Source organism: Microcaecilia unicolor, chromosome 4 (assembly GCF_901765095.1).
Source record: "Microcaecilia unicolor chromosome 4, aMicUni1.1, whole genome shotgun sequence".
Taxonomy (NCBI): domain Eukaryota; kingdom Metazoa; phylum Chordata; class Amphibia; order Gymnophiona; family Siphonopidae; genus Microcaecilia; species Microcaecilia unicolor.
Genome location: NC_044034.1, coordinates 11,641,107 through 11,665,552, shown reverse-complemented (window position 1 = coordinate 11,665,552; position 24,446 = coordinate 11,641,107). Strand labels below are relative to the sequence as shown.

The 24,446-nt window shown below is 39.8% G+C and overlaps 2 protein-coding genes across 3 annotated transcripts in view; both read right to left on the bottom strand.

The window, feature by feature from the left end:
* LOC115468309 (zinc finger protein RFP-like) overlaps positions 1-3,956 on the bottom strand; it is a 40,093-nt gene extending 36,137 nt beyond the window's left edge. The window contains exons 1-2 of one of the 2 annotated variants that reach the window (XM_030199952.1): positions 3,915-3,956; positions 1,864-1,886 (exon numbers count right to left, since the gene is read on the bottom strand). The gene's annotated coding sequence lies outside the window, so the exon portion shown is untranslated. Of the gene's footprint in view, positions 1-1,863; positions 1,887-3,914 lie in introns of those variants that run through there. The other variant, XM_030199951.1, reaches the window with a different exon arrangement.
* The window catches only part of LOC115468205 (E3 ubiquitin-protein ligase TRIM39-like), a 1,720,076-nt gene that overhangs the window by 1,684,023 nt on the left and 11,607 nt on the right, over positions 1-24,446 (bottom strand). The gene's annotated exons all lie outside the window — the stretch shown is intronic.

The window sequence follows — 24,446 nt, the reverse complement described above, 5'->3', positions numbered from 1 at the left end:
AGATTATTAAGAGAGATGGAACACTACAACCTAGAGAGGTTTTGCAGAGGCGCCAGGGGTTAGAGATCAAAGATTTCTTAGCCTATGCACAAATACAGCACTATATACAATCGCTTCCCAGGGCAGCACTCCAATATGAAGTGCGGGTAAAGTTGATGGAAATTCTAGATTTGGAAGCGAAACAGGCAGTGCCCTTAAAATACTATCATGCGCAGATTCGAGCCGCTATGCCTCTAGCACCATTCCAAGGGCTGGCGCAGGCGTGGGCAGGGGAATTGGGGTTGACAATTGGGGCAGATGTAATACAGACATGCCTGCAGACATGCTATAAAGAGTGTGGGAGTGCGGAATTATGAGAAACCCAGTATAAATTTGTGATGAGACTATTTATCTCCCCCCATAGAGCATACAGGGCTACCTTAAGACCAGCAGATGATTGTCCGAAATGCACAGGGGGAGGGGCACACCTGGGCCATATGTTCTGGCACTGTCCTCCAATATTGGGATTCTGGGCCATGGTCTGCAGACAGGTCTCTAAGATGTGGAAGGTTCAATGGGTCAGACACCCGGGACTTTTGTTTAATATCTTCACGACTCATGGATCATCTAAAGCAGGACTCCGCTATTTCCAATGCCGAGCTGTGCTGATGGGAAAAAAAACGATACTCAAGCTCTGGCTCCAGGAGGAAAAACCCACTACCCAAGTATGGAGGGCATACATGATCTCGTTGAGTGCCCTAGAACGCAGGGCAGTGCAGGACTTAGCCACTCCAAAGGGCGAGAAATACCTACAATGTTGGTTACCATTCTTGGACACTTTAACACCTCGAGCTCGAAGTAGAGTACTTAATGGTTAAATACAGTAATAACATATAGCAACCTGGTGAGGGAAAGGGGAAAAGGGGAAGGGGGGGGTGGAACATGAGGGGGGGGGGAAAAGAAAAAATGTAACGATGATACATAGAATCTGTCAAGATTATAGTAACAAGACTCATGGTAAACCACTGTTGTAATTCATTTTGATTGTTCGGATTTATTGTAGAAGTTTATGTCATCAATAAAACATATATTAAAAAAAAAAAACCAAACAAACCATAAACAGCACTAATTCCAAGGACAGAACGAGCGACAACCTTATGCGTGGCGTGGAAAGGCAACTGTAATTACACCTGGCTCTAAAACACCAGTGCACAACCTAGTGGAAAAAAACAAACAAAAAGGGATTCAAACTATACGCTAGCAGAATACTGCACCTTCCTTGATCACACCTGAAAAACACATGAAGGCGAAATACTGAAATGGAAAGTTACCTCAAGAAGTCAGACTCAGCATGCAGCAATACTACAAAAATTGAAACGTACATGAAAAATATCACAGATGCACATTTCCAAAAACTGACATATTCCAATTAAAAAATCCTGAATAAAATAGTTTTTTCTAAAAAAAAACATAATAATAATAAATAGTATACCATGCCATACTTTGTATTGTTTTTCAATATTTTTACTGCTCTAATTGCCTATTGCTCATGTTTGATCTATTCTTACTGTACATCACCTTTAGTGAATTCCTTCAAAAAGGCGGTAAATAAGTCCTAATAAATAAATATGCAGCACTGTACCCATTATATACAGGTACTTTCTCTGTCCCTAGGGGGCTCACAATCTAAGTTTTTTTGTACCTGGGGCAATGGAGGGTTAAGTGGCTTGCCCAAGGTCACAAGGAGCTGCAGTGGGAATCGATCAAAGCCCGCTGCACTAACCATTAAGCTACCCCTTTCGCTTTCACCAATCAATTAATTCCCTTCTTTCTCACTCAAAATCCATCCAGCCACATAGAAAAGGACAGAAAACTAATTTGTACCTGCTCAGGGCATCCTTCACATCCTAAAGGGAAATGAAACAGAGAATATTTCTAGTTAGATTCCACACTTTATGAGAACACATTATACATTAGGATACTCTACTCACAGCTCTGCTCAATCACTTAACAGCTACAAAATGTTGATGCCATTTCTATGATCAGCATCCAAAAATCTATAAGAAACACCCAAACTCATTATGGAAACAAAAGTCATGATGTCCAGTGTATCAGCCTGTTTCAAACCTAACATTTATCTCCTAAGTTGTAATTGATACTTGGGCAACTTTTCAAGTATTTAGATAAAACACAGGTCCTTTATGCCAATCAATCAGACTTTTGGATGGGGCACAGTACTGAAACCTCCTTAGTGGCTCTGATCCGTGATCTGCATGTAGAGGCTCTCAAGGGCCTGGTTTGGGCAGAGGTATAGTTGTGATATCTGGGTGAAAAGGTGTCAAAAGTGGGGTAAATGACTTATTTCTACCAGAGGGATATCAACTGTATAATCCTTCAAAATTTCAGCCTCAGGAATGGACTAACTACGTCTTTAAAAAATGAGAAATGTTTACCCACAGTTTATTAGGCTGTAGAGCATGAAAAACTTCAACGTTGTGAAAAAGTTGCATAGTCCCTTTCTAGTGACCCTATAGTACATAAAACTTTCAAAAATGGAAATTGCCCAATTTACCCCTCCAAACTTTTATAGCCTTTATCTCTGCTATTTGTAACCCATGTTTGGTACCTTTTCACTGAGTCAAATATTGATCATTAAAAACACATAACCTAGCCACCTTATAATTGAAAGAGCAAAACGCCTAGATTTCGACCCAAATCGGGAGATAGACGTTTATCTCACAAAAACAAATAAATCGGTATAATGGAAAGCCGATTTTGGACGTTTTCAACTGCACTCCATCGCGGAAGCGTACAAAGTTGACGGGGGCGTGTCGGAGGCGTGGCAAAGGTGGAACTGGGGCGTGGTTATCGGCCGAGGAGAGATGGGCGCCTTTCGCCGATAATGGAAAAAAAGTATGCGTTTGTAGCTAGAATTTAGGGCACTTTTCCTGGACCCTGTTTTTTCACGAATAAGGCCCCAAAAAGTGCCCTAAATGACCAGATTACCAGGGAATCGGGAATGACCTCCCCTGACTCCCCCAGTGGTCACTAACCCCCTCCCACCACAAAACATGATGTTTCACAACTTTTTATTTTCACCCTCAAATGTAATACCCACCTCCCTGGCAGCAGTATGTAGGTCCCTGGAGCAGTTGTTAGGGGGTGCAGTGGACTTCAGGCAGGTGGACCCAGTCCCATCCCCCCCCTACCTGTTACAATTGTGCTGCTTAATGCTTATTAGTCGTCCAACCCCCCCCAAACCCACTGTACCCACATGTAGGTGCCCCCCTTCACCCCTTAGGGCTATAGTAATGGTGTAGACTTGTGGGCAGTGGGTTTTGAGGGGGATTTGGGGGGCTCAACACACAAGGGAAGGGTGCTATGCACCTGGGAGCTATTTGTTTATTTTTTAAACATTTTTAGAAGTGCCCCCTAGGGTGCCCGGTTGGTGTCCTGGCATGTGAGGGGGACCAGTGCACTACGAATCCTGGCCCCTCCCACGAACAAATGCCTTGGATTTATTCGTTTTTGAGCTGGGCGCATTCATTTTCCATTATCACTGAAAAACAAAAACGCCCAGCTCACAAATTGTCGAATAAAACATGGACGTCTATTTTTTTCGAAAATACGGTTCGGTCCACCCCTTCACGGACCCGTTCTCGGAGATAAACACCCATGGAGATAGACGTTTTCGTTCAATTATGCCCCTCCACGTGTACATGTGTAGAGCACATACAGCAATTTACACCTTCTTCAGAGCAGGAGGATTTGGCCATTTAAGCCCCATGAAATTATTTTAAAAGCTCTGATTTGGTAAGTGCAGCTGCTGGCTGAAAAATCAGCCCTTATGTAAGATATTTTGATCTGCTACTTGAATTCCCTGATTCCTCCTGGAAGATCAGTAACCCCCGTAGAAAAAGATTTGTTAATCTCACCTTCAGTAACTCGATGGCCGGCTGCTGACTCTTCTCCTCTATCTCGGTGATCAGCTGCATGAGGGATGAACTTTGCTTTTCTAGCTGGGTCACATTTTCCCTGATTCTCTGGAGAATCTTCTTCTCTTCCTCCTTCAGTTTCGAGAACATGATCTGCTTCTCCTTATTCAGAAACTGGTGTAGCTCCTCAAATTCAGACTCCACTTTCTGTCTTTTCCTCTCTGTCTCACTCTGGATTAAACACGGAGAGATAATTCTCAGTAACACTAGAGTGATTTTGTTGCACAGAGAGCTATAGATTCAGATCCTTCATTCAACAAGAAATCTCTTTTGTTGTCAGCAGGGCCAGTACAAGTGTACTGAGCACCCTAGATTAATCGAGACTTCTACCTTCTCCCACTCAAACCCATATTCCAGACTTGCAGTGGCTCCATTACCCTCCCATCAATGGTGGCTCTGGTACAGCACTTCCTCCTTTACCAGTGGTGACTCCAGCACAGCCTTCCTCCTCTTACCACCCACTCTTATCCCAGCCTTCTTCTCTCACCATACTCAGAAGCTTATCCCCCTTTCACAATCTCCTCCATCCCCTGCCCACCAACTCCCTCTGCCTCTCTCCTCATGTGCACTGTACCAATCCCGGTAGAACTGTTGTCCCCATATTGTTTCTAAGTGAGCAGAAGAGGGGTCTCCCTCCTTTCCTGCTCTTACTCCTTACTACAAGCAGCCTCCATTTCTCTTTTCCTCAGCATCTACCCCCTGCATCTCCCCATTCTCTCCCTTCCTCAGTATTCACTAGCATCTCATTCTTCTCATTCTCCTTCTAGTATCTAGCCCCAGCTTCCTTCGCGTTCCTACCCCACAATCTTGTCCTGCCCTTTTGAACATTTTATTGAGTGATGGTTCTTCATTGATCTACCTTCTCTTCAATGACAGCACTGTGAGCACTTTCAAAATAAGTGGTCACGGTTGGGGGGAAGGGGGTGGAGGGAGGGAGAGGACGAAGGGGTGTTGATGGAAGGGGATGAAGGGGTGTTGATTCTTTAAGATTTAGGGGCCCTTTTACCAAGGCGCGTCGAAAAATGGCCTGCACTGGTGTAGGCGCGAGTTTTGGGCATGTGCAGATCCATTTTTCAGTAAGCCTGTAAAAAAGGCCTTTTTTATTTTTGCTGAAAAATAAAAATTGATGCATGTTCATTTTGGGTCTGAGACCTTACTTCCACCCATTAACAATAAAGTGTCACATGTTATTTTCCGGCGCACATAACAGACATGCGTAAAAAATGAAATTACCGCCTGGGCCACATGGTAGCCAGGCGGTAACTCCAAATTGATGTGCGTTGGGTGCACATAGGCACCAACGCAGCTTAGTAAAAGGACCCCTTAGTTTTCTGGTTACTACTGTTAAATTTAACAATATTTTCAATAAAGCTTTGAAAAACTAAAAAAACAAAACAACAAATAACAAAGTAAGTGGTCACAGACCAGCACATCTTGATGTTATCACATAATGCCTGTGGAGTGGTAGGAAGCTGTGGTTACGGGACCCTCACTTCACCCACTAGCTATACACGATCTCCAGCTAAAGATCTCTGTCAGCCACATTGCTTCAGCCTGAAGTTCTACCTTTCTAGTCTCGTTTTCCTGAGGACCACTGAGTTCACCTAACACCAGCTCTGCTGAGCTTTGTGACACCAGAGGATCCAGAATCCGCAACTATATCCTGGAGCTCTCAAAACCAATCAACAGTTACAGGTTATAAATGGTTAAATTAGATGAAAATGAGCTTCCACATCACAGGAGTTATTTCAGATTGAAATCTGTATCCTGGAACTCAGCTAAAAGGCATCAGGACAGACCCATCCCTGAATGAGCAGAAATGTACATGTAACAGTCAGTGAATGTCACCAGATCACTCCTTACTATAATGTCACAGTTCACCGAGCGGATTACCTCAGCTATGATGTGATGAAAGCACTGAGGGGCAATTCTATGAACTGGCACCAAGAGAGAGGTACAACTATGGGGTGCACTTAATGTCATTTATTTAACGATTTCAGGACAAGCCTAAGCCTTATAGAATAAGAGCAGAAAACTAATAAGATGTTATCAGCCAAATCCCTCTAATTCTATCATATTCCTATGGGTGTCTTGAGCATTAGCGTGCACTAAATGGTTTGCGCACCTACAGTATGGCTTTGTAAACAGGGCCCTTAGTTTTCAGTATTCTTTGCTTGAACTTTCACTTAAATTCTTTTGAAATCAGTCTGGTATAAACAAGATACTTTACAAGTTGTTTTTTTTTTTTTTTTACATTTTTTTCCTCCAACAAGTCTCATTACACTCAGGGTGTTTCTCTATTAAGTATTAATGTATCTTAGATTCTCAGATTTAAGTAAATTCTCTTTATGTCACACTCTAGTGTCTGTGTATTTTTCTCATTGATCTCTTTTATCTTTCAGTGTCTTCCAGGAAAATCCTTCTTGCATGGGCCAGTGTTGAAAGATGCCCATCCTCCTCTTCCTCAGGTAAGTATGAAAGGGTCGTCTTCTGTTATTCTCCCCCTACTAGCCTATCTACATCATATAAAAAATCCTTTTATTTATATAGTAACTTGGAGGGGCATAATCGAACGGCGCCAGCCATCTAGATGAGCGGCCATCTATTTGGACGGCGCTGCAAACAGCGGTCTTGAACCGTATTATCGAAAAAGATGGCTACCCATCTTTAGTTTCGATAATACGGTTGCAGCCAGCCAAATGCATTGGATTTGGCCGGGTCTGAGATGGCCGGCATCGTTTTTCAGCTATAATAGAAACTGGAACCGGCCAGCTTAAACCCGGCCAAATCCAAGGCATTTGGTTGTGGGAGGAGCCAGTATTCGTAGTGCACTGGTCCCCCTGACATACCAGGACACCAACCGGGCACCCTAGGGGGCACTTCTAAAAATGTTTAAAAAATACACAAATAGCTCCCAGGTGCATAGCTCCCTTACCTTGGGTGCTGAGCCCCTCAAATCCCCCCCCAAACCCACTCTCCACAACTCTACACCATTACCATAGCCCTTATGGGTGAAGGGGGGCACCTACATGTGGGTACAGTGGGTTTTGGGGGGGTTTGGAGGGCTCCCATTTACCAGCACAAGTGTAACAGGTAGGGGGGATGGGCCTGGGTCCACCTGCCTGAAGTGCACTGCACCCATTAAAAACTGCTCCAGGAACTTGCATACTGCTGTCAGGGAGCTGGGTATCACATTTCAAGCTGGCAGAGAGGCTGGCAAAAAAGGTGTTTTTTTTTTTTGGGTGGGAGGGGATTGGTGACCACTGGGGGAGTATGTGGAGGTGGTCATCTGGTCAGTTTGGGCACCTTTTTAGGATTGGTCGTGAATAAAAAGGGACCAACTGAAGCCGACAAAATGCTCATCATCGCCGGTTTTCTTTTTTCCATTATTAGCTGAAGTCGGCCATCTCGTAAGCACGCCCATGTCCCGCCTTCGTTACCCTGCCAACACGCCCCCTTGTAGTTTGGCCGCCTCCACGACGGAATGCCGGTGAGTGTGTAAAAAAATCGGCAGTCAATTATACCGATTTTGCCTGTTTTAGGAGATTGGCGGCCATCTCCCGATTTGTGCCGGAAGATGGTCGCTCTTCTCGTTCGAAAATAAGCTGGTTAGTAACATAGTAGATGATGGCAGAAAAAGACCTGCACGGTCCATCCAGTCTGCCCAACAAGAAAATCATATGTACTACTTTTTGTGTATACCTTACCTTGATTTATATCTGTCATTTTCAGGTCATAGACCGTAGAAGTCTGCCCAGCACCAGCCCCGCCTCGCACCACAGGCTCCGCCACCCAATCTCGGCTAAGCTTCTGAGGATCCATTACTTCTGAACAAGATTCCTTAATGTTTATCCCATGCATGTTTGAATTCCATTACCGTTTTCATCTCCACCACCTCCCGCTGGAGGGCATTCCAAGCATCCACCACTCTCGCCATGAAAAAATACTTCCTGACATTTTTCTTGAGTCTGCCTCCCTTCAATCTCATTTCATGTCCTCTAGTTCTACTGCCTTCCCATCTCCGGAAAAGGTTCATTTGCAGATTAATACCTTTCAAATATTTGAACGTCTGTATCATATCATCCCTGTTTCTCCTTTCCTCCAGGGTATACATGTTCAGGTCAGCAAGTCTCTCCTCATACGCCTTGTAACTCAAATCCCATACCATTCTCGTAGCTTTTCTTTGCACCGCTTCAATTCTTTTTACATCCTTAGCAAGATACGGCCTCCAAAACAGAACAGAATACTCCAGGTGGGGCCTCACCAACGACTTGTACAGGGGCATCAACATCTCTTTTCTTCTGCTGGTCATACCTCTCTCTATACAGCCCAGCAACATTCTGGCTACACCCACCGCCCTGTCACACTGTTTCGTCGCTTCAGATCCTCGGATACTATCACCCCAAGATCCCTCTCCCCGTCCGTACCTATCAGACTCTCCCCGCCTAACACATACGTCTCCTGTGGATTTCTATTCCCTAAGTGCATCACTTTGCATTTCTTCGCATTGAATTTTAATTGTCAAACCTTAGACCATTCTTGTTCTATTGTACATCTTTTTTCTTCATTGAGCCTGCAAATAGGTGGGAAAATGTGGGATTCAAATGTAATAAATAAATAAATAACTGATTTTATATATAAATATAATCAATAATCCCTAACTTTCCAACTGAAGAAATGATTCTTAATATTTTCAAGTTATTACTCAACCTTTTTAATCTCTCTCTTCTCCTCTACCTCCACTCTCTATTTCGGTTGATAACACCCTCATTGTCCCCGTCTCATCTGCCCGCAACCTCGGTGTCATCTTCGACTCCTCCCTCTCCTTCTCTGCGCATATCCAGCATAGCCAAGACCTGTCGTTTCTTCCTCTATAACATTAGCAAAATCCGCCCTTTCCTCTCTGAGCACACCACCCGTACACTCATCCACTCTCTCGTTACCTCTCGCCTTGACTACTGCAACCTACTCCTCACTGGTCTCCCACTTAGCCACCTATCCCCCCTTCAGTCCGTTCAGAACTCTGCTGCACGTCTTATCTTCCGCCTGAACCGATACACTCATATCACCCCTCTCCTCAAGTCACTTCATTGGCTTCCGATCAGGTACCACATTCAATTCAAGCTTCTGCTACTAACCTACAAATGTACTCGATCTGCAGCCCCTCCTTACCTCTCAACCCTCATCTCCCCTTACGTTCCTACCCGTAACCTCCGCTCTCAAGACAAATCCCTCCTTTCAGTACCCTTCTCCACCACCGCCAACTCCAGGCTCTGCCCTTTCTGCCTCGCCTCACCCCACGCGTGGAACAAACTCCCCGAGCCCATACGCCAGGCCCCCTCCCTGCCCATCTTCAAATCTCTGCTTAAAGCCCACCTCTTCAATGTCGCTTTCGGCAACTAACCTCTACACCTCTACCCAGGAAATCCAGACTGCCCAACTTGACATTTCGTTCTTTAGATTGTAAGCTCCTTTGAGCAGGGACCGTCCTTCTTTGTTTATTTTGTACAGCGCTGCGTAACCCTAGTAGCGCTCTAGAAATGTTAAGTAGTAGTAGTAGTAGTAGTCTCACTATCTTTTTTTTTTAATTCTAGTCTCAAAAGGTGTGATGAGTAAATTGTTCAGGAATTAATTAAGATCCTGAGTTTTGACTATATAATTCCTTCTTATCCTAACATTTTTTCTCTGATATCATGCCTTTACAGAGATCTGACTGTATTTCCAGTGAATAGCTGACAGCTGCGACCTCTCACTGAAATTTTTGAATTCTGGTCACCATTTTTGTCTCCAATCAATTATACCCTCTCAAAATGTAATAGCTCCAAGATAAAAAGGAAGTAATCAGCCTCAGAATACTTGCCGGACACCAAACAGTGTTCTCCATACTCCAATCACTGGCTTTAAAAAAACCTTCCATAAAAGTTTCAAAGAAATTTTTATCTATATCTATATCATGTGTGTCTGTGTTTCAACACTTATCTTAGCGGTTGAGTTGCATCAAATGAACTTCTGACAGTGGCCAGTGTTTTGATAGACTCCATCAGGGAAGAGTCTTGAAACAGACTCTGAAAAATACTTAATGATGACTCAGTGTTGAAAGACTATTTACATTTTGAGTGGGTATAATTGACTTGATATTGTTGAGACCCTAACTCACCTCTTTTTAGTTTGTTTATTACCATATTTTTCAGTCTCCGCCACCCTCACTGTGAAAAAGTACTTCCTGATGTTACTCCTAAGTCAGGAAGAAATGTGGGAGAAAATCCGCCAAAAAAGCGGAGAACTCAAACACCCCACGATAAAAAACAGAGTCACAGAAAAAGTGGGAGAGCGACCAAGGAAGCCAGAGACTGGAGGATGTAAGAACAATGAATAATTTTATTAATAAATTTGGAGACTCGACACAACGTTGTGTTTCGGCCGTCAGGCCTGCATCAGGAGTCTATAAAAACATACATTTATATGAAAAAAAGGAAAACAATAAATAATAGTGCATAAAATATATATATATAACTGAAATAAATTTATGAATAATAAAATACAAGCATAAAAACATACTGTATATGAAATGGTGATATAATGGATTGCAAAAAAGCATGCTTAAAAATGCAAAAAATAGAGCAAATAATAACAAGTAAATATTAAACAAACATATGTATATGTTAAAAAACAGCTAAATTAAAAGGTTTAGACATATTAACATAAAAAACATAAAAACTTTGATGCCATTATATATGCCACATAATACATGACTTACATATTCAGAACTATTCAATATAGAATATATAATGTAATGTCACTTAAGTAACTGGATGCAATAGCGATAGGTGAAGTTGTGAAAAAATGGCAAATTTAGATGTCAGAAGTTGTATAATGGATTGCAAAAAAGCATGCTTAAAAATGCAAAAAATAGAGCAAATAATAACAAGTAAATATTAAACAAACATATGTATATGTTAAAAAACAGCTAAATTAAAAGGTTTAGACATATTAACATAAAAAAACTTTGATGCCATTATATATGCCACATAATACATGACTTACATATTCAGAACTATTCAATATAGAATATATAATGTAATGTCACTTAAGTGACTGGATGCAATAACGATAGGTGAAGTTGTGTAAAAAATGGCAAATTTAGATGTCAGAAGTTGTAGGTAACATGAATGAATTGCAAATAAAACGAAATTATCATTTAAAACAAATTTGCTTATGCTGTACTACGTGGTAAAAAACTATCTGTCAAGGGGAAGGAAACGTGAAAATAAAATTGAAAATAAAAATAAATAACAACTGGTGATTAGATGTAAGAAATATGTGATGTGGTTGAGAGACACTGACCTTTGTGACAAGATATTGTCAAAGACTATCAATGATAGTTGTTCAAACGTAACGTTATAGTCTGTTGGAAAAAAAGATGAAGGGTTATGTGTACACCTAAAAGTACTTGAAAAATAGAAGATGCAGAGGATAAGGGGCTGAGGCAATCAAATTTGTAGGAGAACTGGAAGAGTAACACAAAGCTTCACATAAGATCATATGATGGTACATAAACAAGAAGTGTGTTTGAAAAAGAATGGAAAAATTGACGCTTATACGTGATTTCAATAAGAAAATGCAAAAAGTTAAAGCATTGAGTAATGCCACAAGCTTGCGATCTTAATCTTTAGGGAGTAGCGATACTAACCTTTAAAAAGACTTCGTTAGAAATCAAGTGACCGTCAGGTACACAGCTAGCGCTGTCCGCGATGTGGTTCAGAAAAAAGATGCAGTGAAAAAAGCGAGCATTATAAATGAAAAAAGGCGCCAAAAGACAAAAAACGCCGAAATACACGGAAGCCGATGACTGATTCCCGGAAGTGACGCGCACTGTTGTGTGCCGTGTATACTAAGAAGAAAAATGAAAATAAAAATGAAAATAAAAATAAAAAATGAAGTAGAATCATGTGGAAAGAACTGAAAAAAGGGGGAATTGAAACAACACAAATGTGTAATGAAAAAATGTGAAAAGAATCACGCTAGGACGGAAGTGACGTAAGCAATGAAAAAAATGTGAAAAACAAACGTTGTCTGAATGGAGGATGACAGAGACTACTGTCTGGAAAGTAAAAACTAGATGAAAAATACTGAAGAAGGGCTGTTGAACGAAAAGCAGGCACAAAAAAAGCGGAAAAGCTATGCAAAATGAAAAAATAAAAATAAAACGTCAAAAATGTGTAATGAAAAAATGTGGAAAATCACGCTGAAACGGAAGTGACGTAAGCAAAGAAAAAATGTGAAAAACAAACACTATCTAACTTAAGGATGACGGAGACTGCTGTCTGGGAAATAAAAACTAGATGAAAAATACTGAAAAGAGAGCTGAGAAACGAAAAACGGGCACAGAAAAGCAGGAGAAGCAATAAAAAATAAATAATAAATAATAAAAATGAAGATTAAAATGAAAAATAAAAAATAATAAAAATTAAATAATAAATAAAAAATAATAAATAAATAATAAATGAAAAATGAAAATAAAAGTAAAAAATAAAGAAATAAAATAGAATAATATGAAAAAAGGATTAAAAAATAAAATACAAAAAGAATATGAAATGACGCATATGATGACAAAATAATGTATAAGTAAAAATAAGTATGAAACAATGAAAGAAAATAAATGAAGTTGTTGCATTTGAATTGTTTATTTAAAAAAAGGGAAAAAAATTGACTGGAAACTAATAAAAGGGTGAAAAAGAAAAAGGAGGATGAAAACTGTGTGAAAAATAATGAAGGGCAAAAAAGTGGAAGAGCTAAAAAATAAAAAATAAATAATAAAAGAATAAAGAAAGAGGAAAATGTTATAGAGAAAAATTACTTGTTATTATGTGAGTATTCATTTGAGTGGACAACTGTATTGAAGTGAGTCGTCATAAAAATGGCCGGAAGTCAATTTCATTGTTTAATCCAACAGGTGCCAGGGTATTTAAATCAAAAATAAGTTTCTGTTCTTCCTGTAGCAGTAGTTTATCCAGGTCACCTCCTCTCCATTTCTTAATCTTGGTTTTGAAAACAAGAAATTTGAGATCTGAAATTGAATGATTTGCTGCATACCAATGTTCCACAAGGGGAGCGGACTCAATCTTCCTTTTAATGCAGCTCCTGTGTTCTATAATACGGGTCTTTATTGCTCTAATGGTTTTACCAACGTATAACATGGGACAAGGGCAAATGACAATGTAAATGACAGAAGAAGTATTGCAATCTGATGTATGGTTTAATTTGAAAGATTTCTTAGTTTTAGGATGCATAAAATGGGTAGTTTCAATGCAATGGGTACAAATGCTACAATGGCCACATTTCCGAAATCCAAGTGGTGCTGAATCTATAGTCTCATCAGGTAACGTAGAGGGCACGAGATGTTCTTTCAGGTTTCTGTTCCTGGAATAGGCAATAACCAATTGTTTGTTTTGAAAACATTCTAGTCCTTCTAAAATGTGCCAATGTTTCTTGATTGATCGTGAAATATGTTTGGCTAGAAAGGAGTATTTTAACGTGCACACTATATCAGGTGTGTTCTTGATTGCCGATGTTTCCAGTAATTCTTTACGGTCTTTCTCAATGGCTCGGTTGAGACCATTGTTGATGTGTTGTTGTGGGTAGCCCCTGGTTGTGAACTTGTTTTTCAAAATGTTGGCTTGATGATGAAAATCATCAAAATCTGAACAAAGACGTCGAAGACGGAGAAATTGACTGAGAGGTAAGTTACTCTTCAAGCTAGGGTTGTGATAACTTGAATAGTGCAGATACATATTACGGTCTGTAGGTTTTCTGTAAATATTGGTTTTGAAAAAATAGTCCGTTTTAGTAATTGAAATATCGAGAAAGTGGATATTATTGTTGTTGTATTCTAAAGTAAACTTGAGATTTGAATCCTGTCTGTTGAGCCAATGGTGGAAAGAATGAAGACTATCTTCATTTCCTTGCCAGAGAATGAAGACGTCATCTATATAGCGTCGATAAATTTTAATATGTTGTGAAAAAGGATGATTGGTGAGAAATTTTTCTTCAAATTTTCCCACGTACAGGTTGGCTAAATCTGGTGCCATGCTGGCACCCATCGCGGTGCCTTTGATCTGTTGGTAATATATATCATTAAATCGAAAATAATTTTTAGTAAGTGCTATGGTTGCGCACGTTAAAATCAAATGATTAGGTATTCTGCGATGCGTGGTCCTTTTTTGTAGGGTTTCTTCAATTACGTTCAGTGCTTCAAGTTGAGGAATATTGGTGTAAAGAGACTCAATGTCCATAGTTACCATAATGGTATCTGTAATTGGTCCATCGTAATGTTCAAGAATGTTGATCATATGAGTAGTGTCTTGTACATATGACGGAATGATGGGTACAAAAGGCCGTAAAAAGAAATCCACAAAAATGGATAAAGGTTCTAAAATGGAACCTTTTCCGGAAACAATGGGCCTTCCTGGTGGGTTGGTGATAGACTTGTGTATTTTTGGTAATATGTATATGGTTGGAATGACAGGATATTTAACTTGTAAAAATTGTCTCTCTTTTTCAGTGAGAAAACCCATTTTGGCTGAGATGTTGATGAGTTCATCTATGTCTTTCTGGATTCCTCCTGTAGGGTCATCTTGTAAGGGGATATAGAAATTGGGATCGTCTAGTTGTCGCTGAACTTCTTGTACATATTTCACTCGATCCATGATAACTATTGATCCCCCTTTGTCCGCTGGTTTGATGACGATAGATGTATTGCTGGAAAGATCTTGAATAGCTCTACGTTCTGATATTGTGGTGTTATAATAGCGAGGCTTGGTATTTCTCTCGACCTTTTTAAGATCTCTGTTCACACATTGATGAAATGCATCAATTAATGGATGTGAAGGACCAGGAGGTATCCAATTAGAGGGTTTTTTAACAACTGAAACTTCTTGTGCTGTATAGGGCCTATGGGAAAAGGCTTGTATGATCTGCAGCTTGCGATTGAATTTGAAGAGATCTACTCTTGTCTGAAAAGCATTGTATCCACTGGTGGGCACAAAAGATAGGCCTTTCTGGAGGACACTGACCTCAATTTCTGTTGGTGTATGTTGAGAAAGATTGAAAATAGGTATGGATTCTTCTATTGTCGATATGGATGTTGAGAGTGGCCTCTGTATGAATGATTCTGTGGATATATGTTCTGTGTTCTTCCTCTTCCCCTGCCTCTTCCTCTTTGTATATGGCGATCTTGTTGATGGTATGGATGGCGTTGCGGTTGAAATCTCGTGTCCTTCTTCCAAAGTTCTTCTAAAAAAGAATGTGTTTGGAGTTCTTGACTAGCTAGAAGAGATGTATCACGTTCGGTGGAATGTCTAGATGTTCTAGCTGCTTGTTGTTGCATGATGGGGCTCCCAATGGGAGAAGTGTATTCGTCCCCAGAGTCGCTTCTAACTCTTTTGCGTCTCTGTTCTGTGTTTGTATGATCAAAATTGGTATTCTTTTGGGAGGGCCTAAATTTAGTATGAGTGAATGGTTTCGTTATTCTTTTATTTTGAACATATTGTCTTGATTTTGAAAAGGGGTAAATGGATCCCCTTTTATAGTCTGTCTCGTCTCTTCTAAATTTGCCATTTTTAACTTCCTTTATGTCTTTTTTGAATTTGTCTATCTTATTATTGACATCTTGCAGTATTGTGTCATAACTGGGATCTAAAGTATGTAGTGCAACTAATTTAGGTTCTAAAGTTTCTTTTAATGCTTTGCTCTTTAATTGTGCTGTTTCTGCTATTAAAATCATGAGATCTAAACTACATTTATTGAGAATTGCGCACCACTTGTCTAAAAAAAGTTGATTATCTAAAAACATCGTTGGTGCTTTATTTATTCTAAGGCCTCTGGGTATGCGTTTGGATCTGCAATAACTAAGCATTGTACAGAAATGTAAATCATTTCTGACAATATTTTTTTTAAATTCTATAATATCTAGCCACTGTTCCATTAATGATGTTGAGGATGGTTGATTGTAGTCTTCATCATTATCCAGATGTTGTAATAATTTGTTGAGATATTCATCGCTATAAGTGAGTACATCGTTCCAGTTCTGGAAAGCCATGGTCGAGTTCAGGGGTAAATGTGGGAGAAAATCCGCCAAAAAAGCGGAGAACTCAAACACCCCACGATAAAAAACAGAGTCACAGAAAAAGTGGGAGAGCGACCAAGGAAGCCAGAGACTGGAGGATGTAAGAACAATGAATAATTTTATTAATAAATTTGGAGACTCGACACAACGTTGTGTTTCGGCCGTCAGGCCTGCATCAGGAGTCTATAAAAACATACATTTATATGAAAAAAAGGAAAACAATAAATAATAGTGCATAAAATATATATATATAACTGAAATAAATTTATGAATAATAAAATACAAGCATAAAAACATACTGTATATGAAATGGTGATATAATGGATTGCAAAAAAGCATGCTTAAAAATGCAAAAAATAGAGCAAATAATAACAAGTAAATATTAAACAAACATATGTATATGTTAAAAAACAGCTAAATTAAAAGGTTTAGACATATTAACATAAAAAACATAAAAACTTTGATGCCATTATATATGCCACATAATACATGACTTACATATTCAGAACTATTCAATATAGAATATATAATGTAATGTCACTTAAGTAACTGGATGCAATAGCGATAGGTGAAGTTGTGAAAAAATGGCAAATTTAGATGTCAGAAGTTGTATAATGGATTGCAAAAAAGCATGCTTAAAAATGCAAAAAATAGAGCAAATAATAACAAGTAAATATTAAACAAACATATGTATATGTTAAAAAACAGCTAAATTAAAAGGTTTAGACATATTAACATAAAAAAACTTTGATGCCATTATATATGCCACATAATACATGACTTACATATTCAGAACTATTCAATATAGAATATATAATGTAATGTCACTTAAGTGACTGGATGCAATAACGATAGGTGAAGTTGTGTAAAAAATGGCAAATTTAGATGTCAGAAGTTGTAGGTAACATGAATGAATTGCAAATAAAACGAAATTATCATTTAAAACAAATTTGCTTATGCTGTACTACGTGGTAAAAAACTATCTGTCAAGGGGAAGGAAACGTGAAAATAAAATTGAAAATAAAAATAAATAACAACTGGTGATTAGATGTAAGAAATATGTGATGTGGTTGAGAGACACTGACCTTTGTTACAAGATATTGTCAAAGACTATCAATGATAGTTGTTCAAACGTAACGTTATAGTCTGTTGGAAAAAAAGATGAAGGGTTATGTGTACACCTAAAAGTACTTGAAAAATAGAAGATGCAGAGGATAAGGGGCTGAGGCAATCAAATTTGTAGGAGAACTGGAAGAGTAACACAAAGCTTCACATAAGATCATATGATGGTACATAAACAAGAAGTGTGTTTGAAAAAGAATGGAAAAATTGACGCTTATACGTGATTTCAATAAGAAAATGCAAAAAGTTAAAGCATTGAGTAATGCCACAAGCTTGCGATCTTAATCTTTAGGGAGTAGCGATACTAGTCATCGGCTTCCGTGTATTTCGGCGTTTTTTGTCTTTTGGCGCCTTTTTTCATTTATAATGCTCGCTTTTTTCACTGCATCTTTTTTCTGAACCACATCGCGGACAGCGCTAGCTGTGTACCTGACGGTCACTTGATTTCTAACGAAGTCTTTTTAAAGGTTAGTATCGCTACTCCCTAAAGATTAAGATCGCAAGCTTGTGGCATTACTCAATGCTTTAACTTTTTGCATTTTCTTATTGAAATCACGTATAAGCGTCAATTTTTCCATTCTTTTTCAAACACACTTCTTGTTTATGTACCATCATATGATCTTATGTGAAGCTTTGTGTTACTCTTCCAGTTCTCCTACAAATTTGATTGCCTCAGCCCCTTATCCTCTGCATCTTCTATTTTTCAAGTACTTTTAGGTGTACACATAACCCTTCATCTTTTTTTCCAACAGACTATAACGTTACGTTTGAACAACTATCATTGATAGTCTTTGACAATATCTTGTCACAAAGGTCAGTGTCTCTCAACCACATCACATATTTCTTACATCTAATCACCAGTTGTTATTTATTTTTATTTTCAATTTTATTTTCACGTTTCCTTCCCCTTGACAGATAGTTTTTTACCACGTAGTACAGCATAAGCAAATTTGTTTTAAATGATAATTTCGTTTTATTTGCAATTCATTCATGTTACCTACAACTTCTGACATCTAAATTTGCCATTTTTTACACAACTTCACCTATCGTTATTGCATCCAGTCACTTAAGTGACATTACATTATATATTCTATATTGAATAGTTCTGAATATGTAAGTCATGTATTATGTGGCATATATAATGGCATCAAAGTTTTTTTATGTTAATATGTCTAAACCTTTTAATTTAGCTGTTTTTTAACATATACATATGTTTGTTTAATATTTACTTGTTATTATTTGCTCTATTTTTTGCATTTTTAAGCATGCTTTTTTGCAATCCATTATACAACTTCTGACATCTAAATTTGCCATTTTTTCACAACTTCACCTATCGCTATTGCATCCAGTTACTTAAGTGACATTACATTATATATTCTATATTGAATAGTTCTGAATATGTAAGTCATGTATTATGTGGCATATATAATGGCATCAAAGTTTTTATGTTTTTTATGTTAATATGTCTAAACCTTTTAATTTAGCTGTTTTTTAACATATACATATGTTTGTTTAATATTTACTTGTTATTATTTGCTCTATTTTTTGCATTTTTAAGCATGCTTTTTTGCAATCCATTATATCACCATTTCATATACAGTATGTTTTTATGCTTGTATTTTATTATTCATAAATTTATTTCAGTTATATATATATATTTTATGCACTATTATTTATTGTTTTCCTTTTTTTCATATAAATGTATGTTTTTATAGACTCCTGATGCAGGCCTGACGGCCGAAACACAACGTTGTGTCGAGTCTCCAAATTTATTAATAAAATTATTCATTGTTCTTACATCCTCCAGTCTCTGGCTTCCTTGGTCGCTCTCCCACTTTTTCTGTTACTCCTAAGTCAAACACCCTGTAATCTCAGTTGTGCAGGTCTTTTTCTGCCGTCATCTACGTTACTAAGTTACTACTACTACTACTTATCATTTCTAAAGTGGTACTAGAAATATGCAGCGCTGTACACTTGAACATGAAGAGACAGTCCCTGCTCTACAGAGCTTACAATCTAATTAGGACAAACAGGACAAACAAGAGATAAGGGAATATTAAGGTGAGGATGATAAAATAAGGGTTCTGAACAAGTGAATAAGGGTTAGGAGTTAAAAGCAGAATTAAAAGGTGGGCTTTTAGCTTAGATTTGAAGACGGCCAGAGATGGAACTTGACATACCGGATCAGGAAGTCTATTCCAGGCATAAGGTGCAGCAAGATAAAAGAAACGGAGTCTGGAGTTAGCAGTGGAGGAGAAGGGTGCAGATAAGAGAGATTTACCCACTGAACGGAGTTCCCGGGGAGGAATGTAGGGAGAGATGAGAGTGGAGAGGTACTGAGGAGCTGCAGAGTGAATGCACTTATAAGTCAATAAGAGGAGTTTGAACTGTATGCGGAAACGGATAGGAAGCCAGTGAAGTGACTTGAGGAGAGGGCTAATATGAGCATAACGACACTGGGAGACTTGTGAGAAGCAATTTGCAATAGTCTAAGCGAGAGGTGACAAGAGTGTGAATGAGGGTTCTGGTAGTGTGCTCAGAAAGGAAAGGGCGAATTTTGGTGATATTATAGAGAAGGAAACGACAGGTTTTAACAGTCTGCTGAATATGTGCAGAGAAGGAGAGGGAGGAGTCGAAGATGACCCCAAGGTTATGAACTGATGAGACAGGAAGGATGAGAGTGTTATCCACAGAAATAGAGAATGGGGGAGGAAGAGAGGTTGGTTTAGGGGGAAAGAAAAGAAGCTCAGTCTTGGTCATGTTTAGTTTCAGATGGCGCCGAGATATCCAGGCAGGAATGTCAGACAAGCAGGCTGATACTTTGGCCTGGATTTTGGCTGAGATTTCTGGTGAGGAGAGGTAGATCTGGGAGTCATCAGAGTAAAGATGATACTGAAAACCATGGGATGAGATCAGAGTACCAAGGGAAGAAGTATAGATGGAGAAAAGAAGAGGTCCCAGGAGAAATCCCTGAGGTACACCAACTGACAGTGGGAGAGAAGTAGAGGAGGATCCACTAGAGTATACACTAAAGGTACGCTGGGAGAGATAAGAAGAAAACCAGGAAAGAATAGAGACCAGAACACTGTACCAGTGATTTCATAGTAAGGATCCTGAAAGGTAACTTTAAAACAATACAGGAACGTATTTTGACACCCAACAGACAGGACTTAACAAGGATCTGGGTTTTCTAGCCCATTACAAACCATAAAGTTGTATTTTTCTCTTTATCACCCTCCTCTCACCTACCTACACCCATCCTGTTAGAATATCAATGAAATGCTTTGATGTCCCCATGCATACCTCCTACCCACCCTCACCCCTGTCAGACTGTCAATGAAATGCTTGGAAGCTTCACTTATGTATACTATCAGCTAGCACATTTGCTTATTTCCGATCTGATGAAGAAGGGTAACCTTCGAAAACTAATCAAGAAATGTATTAAGTTAGTCCAATAAAAAAGGTATCATCTTATTTTCTTTTCCATGCTTTATTTTGTTTGATTTCTATTGATAACCTTGCTGTGAGAAGAATTCAGAAGCCATGAACATAATAATAAATTGATTTTATCATTGGTTTGCTCACAGAATTTGAAAAATAATTCATCTCCCTTTTTAAATCCTGGTTTATTTCATGATTCACCAGAGAGGAATGAAGGCTCCTTATTTTATATAAATGGGGGGGGGGGGGGGGGGATTGGGGGGGGGGGAATTCTAAGGACCCAATTCATCACGGTCTTTTCCCACAGACACAAATTGAGTGAAGAACCTTGGTGAATCCTAAGAGATCAGAGGAGTGTTTTGACAGGCTTTTAACATTTATCAAGGTTAGCTGGAAAATTGCAAGCTAGAAAAAAGTGCATCTGTCTTAATTAGAACCTGAGAGAGGGGGTGGTGGTGGTGGCAGGAGATGGACACGGAGACACATACTACACATCCTTAAATACTTTGGAATCGGAGGCAACGTCCTCAAGTAGTTCGAGGGATTCCTAACCGCAAGGTCATACCAAGTAACATCTAACTCGACTATTTCAGCCGCATGGGTATCTGAATGCGAAGTACCACAAGGATCCCCCCTCTCGCCAACTCTATTCAACTTAATGATGATACCCTTGGCAAAATTACTATCAAATCAAAACCTCAGCCCATACATTCATGCGGATGACGTAACGATCTACATCCAATTCAAACAAGACCTAAAAGAAATTTCCAATGACATCAACCAAAGTCTCAAAACCATGCATTTCGGTTGAAGCTCAATGCAGAAAAGACCCAATGCCTAATACTAACCTCCCAACACAACAAGAAAGAATACACTGCCATCAACACACCAACTCTAAACCTTCCTATTTCAGAAACCCTAAAAATTCTTGGAGTCACCATTGATCGACACCTAACACTAGAGAACCACGCGAAAAACACAACCAAGAAGATGTTCCACTCAATGTGGAAATTAAAAAGAATAAGACCTTTCTTCCCCAGGAGTGTTTTCTGTAACCTGGTACAATCAATGGTGCTCAGTCATCTAGACTATTGCAACACACTATATGCCGGTTGCAAAGAACAAATAATCAAGAAACTCCAGACAGCCCAGAACACTGCAGCTAGACTCATATTTGGCAAACCAAAATTTGAAACTGCCAAGCCCTTACGAGAAAAATTACACTGGCTCCCACTTAAGGAATGCATTACGTTCAAAATATGTTCACTAGTTCACAAAATTATCCATGGAGATGCACCAGCTTACATGTCTGACCTAATAGACCTATCACCTAGGAATGCCAAAAGATCATCCTGCACATTCCTTGATCTGCACTTCCCCAGTTGGAAAGGAATGAAATACAAACTAATGCATGCGTCAAACTTCACCTACCTGAGCACACAGTTATGGAACGCACTGCTGCGCAGCTTGAAATCGATCTACGAAAGAACGAACTTCCGCATATTACTGAAGACCCATCTCTTTAATAAAGCCTACCACAAAGATCAACCAATGTGAATATTTTTATTTTTGTTACATTTGTACCCCGCGCTTTCCCACTCATGGCAGGCTCAATGCTTCTTACATGGGGCAATGGAGGGTTAAGTGACTTGCCCAGAGTCACAAGGAGCTGCCTGTGCCTGAAGTGGGAATCAAACTCAGTTCCTCAGGACCAGAGTCCACCACCCTAACCACTAGGCCACTCCTCCACTGTTGCTACTATTTGAGATTCTACATGGAATGTTGCTATTGCACTAGCAACATCGGCCCTTGCAGATCACCAATGTGGTCGCGCAGGCTTCTGCTTCTGTGAGTCTGACGTCCTGCACGTACGTGCAGGACGTCAGACTCACAGAAACAGAAGCCTGCGCAGCCTTCTACATGGAATGTTGCTAGTGGAATAGCAACATTCCATGTAGAATCTCCAATAGTATCTATTTTATTTTTGTTACATTTGTACCCTGCGCTTTCCCACTCATGGCAGGCTCAATGCGGCTTACATGGGGCAACGGAGGGTTAAGTGACTTGCCCAAAGTCACAAGGAGCTGCCTGTGCCTGAAGTGGGAATCAAACTCAGTTCCCCACCACCCTAACCACTAGGCCACTCCTCCACTCACAACTCACCCATTTATATTCAGAACTGTTTCTTAATATCTGTTTGTATATTATTACTTTGTTTTATTATCATCATGCTGACCAAGATCACGCAATACTAAATGTTTATTACTAACATTCTTCCACTATTCATGATGTATTGTAAGCCACTTTGAGCCTGCAAAGAGGTGGGATAAGGTGGGATACAAATGCAACAAATAAATAAATACAGCACACAACGAGAACAGCACAGCGGGGAGTAGCTATGTTTAGGGTGAGATCACGTAGAGTGAATGAATTGAGAAAGATCTAAACATTTACATATAATGGCCATTTGTATCCCACATTTTCCCACCTATTTGCAGGCTAATGGTTTCTGGGGTCCTTTTCCCTGTTTAAATATAGTTTATTGGCCACTTGGATCCCCAGCTGCACTGACATGGGAGCAATGCAATTTGCAAGTTGCATACAGATATATTAATACACATTATACCTAGTTGGGGGGAAGAGGGGGTGGTGGTTGGGAGGCGAGGATAGGGGAGGGCAGACTTATACGGTCTGTACCAGAGCCGGTGATGGGAGGCGGGACTGGTGGTTGGGAGGCGGGAAATACTGCTGGGCAGACTTATACGGTCTGTGCCCTGAAAAGGACAGGTACAAATTCAAGGTAAGGAATACACATATGAGTTTGTCTTGGGCAGACTGGATGGACCATGCAGGTCTTTTTCTGCCGTCATCTACTATGTTACTATGTTACTATACCCTGTTAAATTAAAAACATAACAAACCAAAGTAGCTGTTATACAGAATGCTTTGAAAAAGAAAAGGAGAACAGGTTGGGTCTGATCCCCAGAAATCATTCAGCTTCAAGTTTTCATCCAATTACTCGATATTGGAGGGGGGGGGAAGGGTCTAAAAATAAACTGAGTGGGGGCGCAAGGGTGAAGGTTAGCTTAGTCCTTAGGGTTCCTAATACCTCCTTCCCCCCATGTACCTTCTGTTGGGACACTCACCCAGTTTTAAAGATGTCAGGAGGCTGCCGAACTTCTGTGGGGAAGGGCAGCAGCGGCTCGACTTCAGCCTTTCCCTTCAATGTCCCGCCCTCGCGGAAACAGGAAATACCTCATCAGAGGAAGGCGGGACACTGAAGGGAGAGACTGGACTCGAGCTGCCGCAGCCGCTGAGACTTAAAATAACAGCTGAGCTTTAAACGCAGGGCGGCTGTGTCTGAAACGGAATGGAAGGTATGTTGGGGAGTGGGCTCATCCAGGGGGCGGGAGGCGGATGATACAATTAACAATTTGGAGCCGGAGGAGAAAGGCGGGGAAGGTCACAGCTGGGCTAGCCTCCCCAAGCCTCTTATATGGGGCACCTATGTAAGAGGGATCATTAGCATGAATGTTAAAATCCCCAAGAATGAGGGAAGGAGATGAAGGTTCAAGAAAGAAGGAAAGCCAGGCATCAAAGTCTGTAAGAAAGGAAGAAAGGGACTTATCAGGGGGTTGATAAATGACTGCTACTCAGAGAGGCAGAGGAGCAAATAGACGGATGGAGTGGACTTCGAAGGAAGAAAAACAGTGAGACTGAGGTGGAAGAAGAGGTTGAAATCTAAAAGAGGAGTGGAGGAGTGGCCTAGTGGTTAGGGTGGTGGA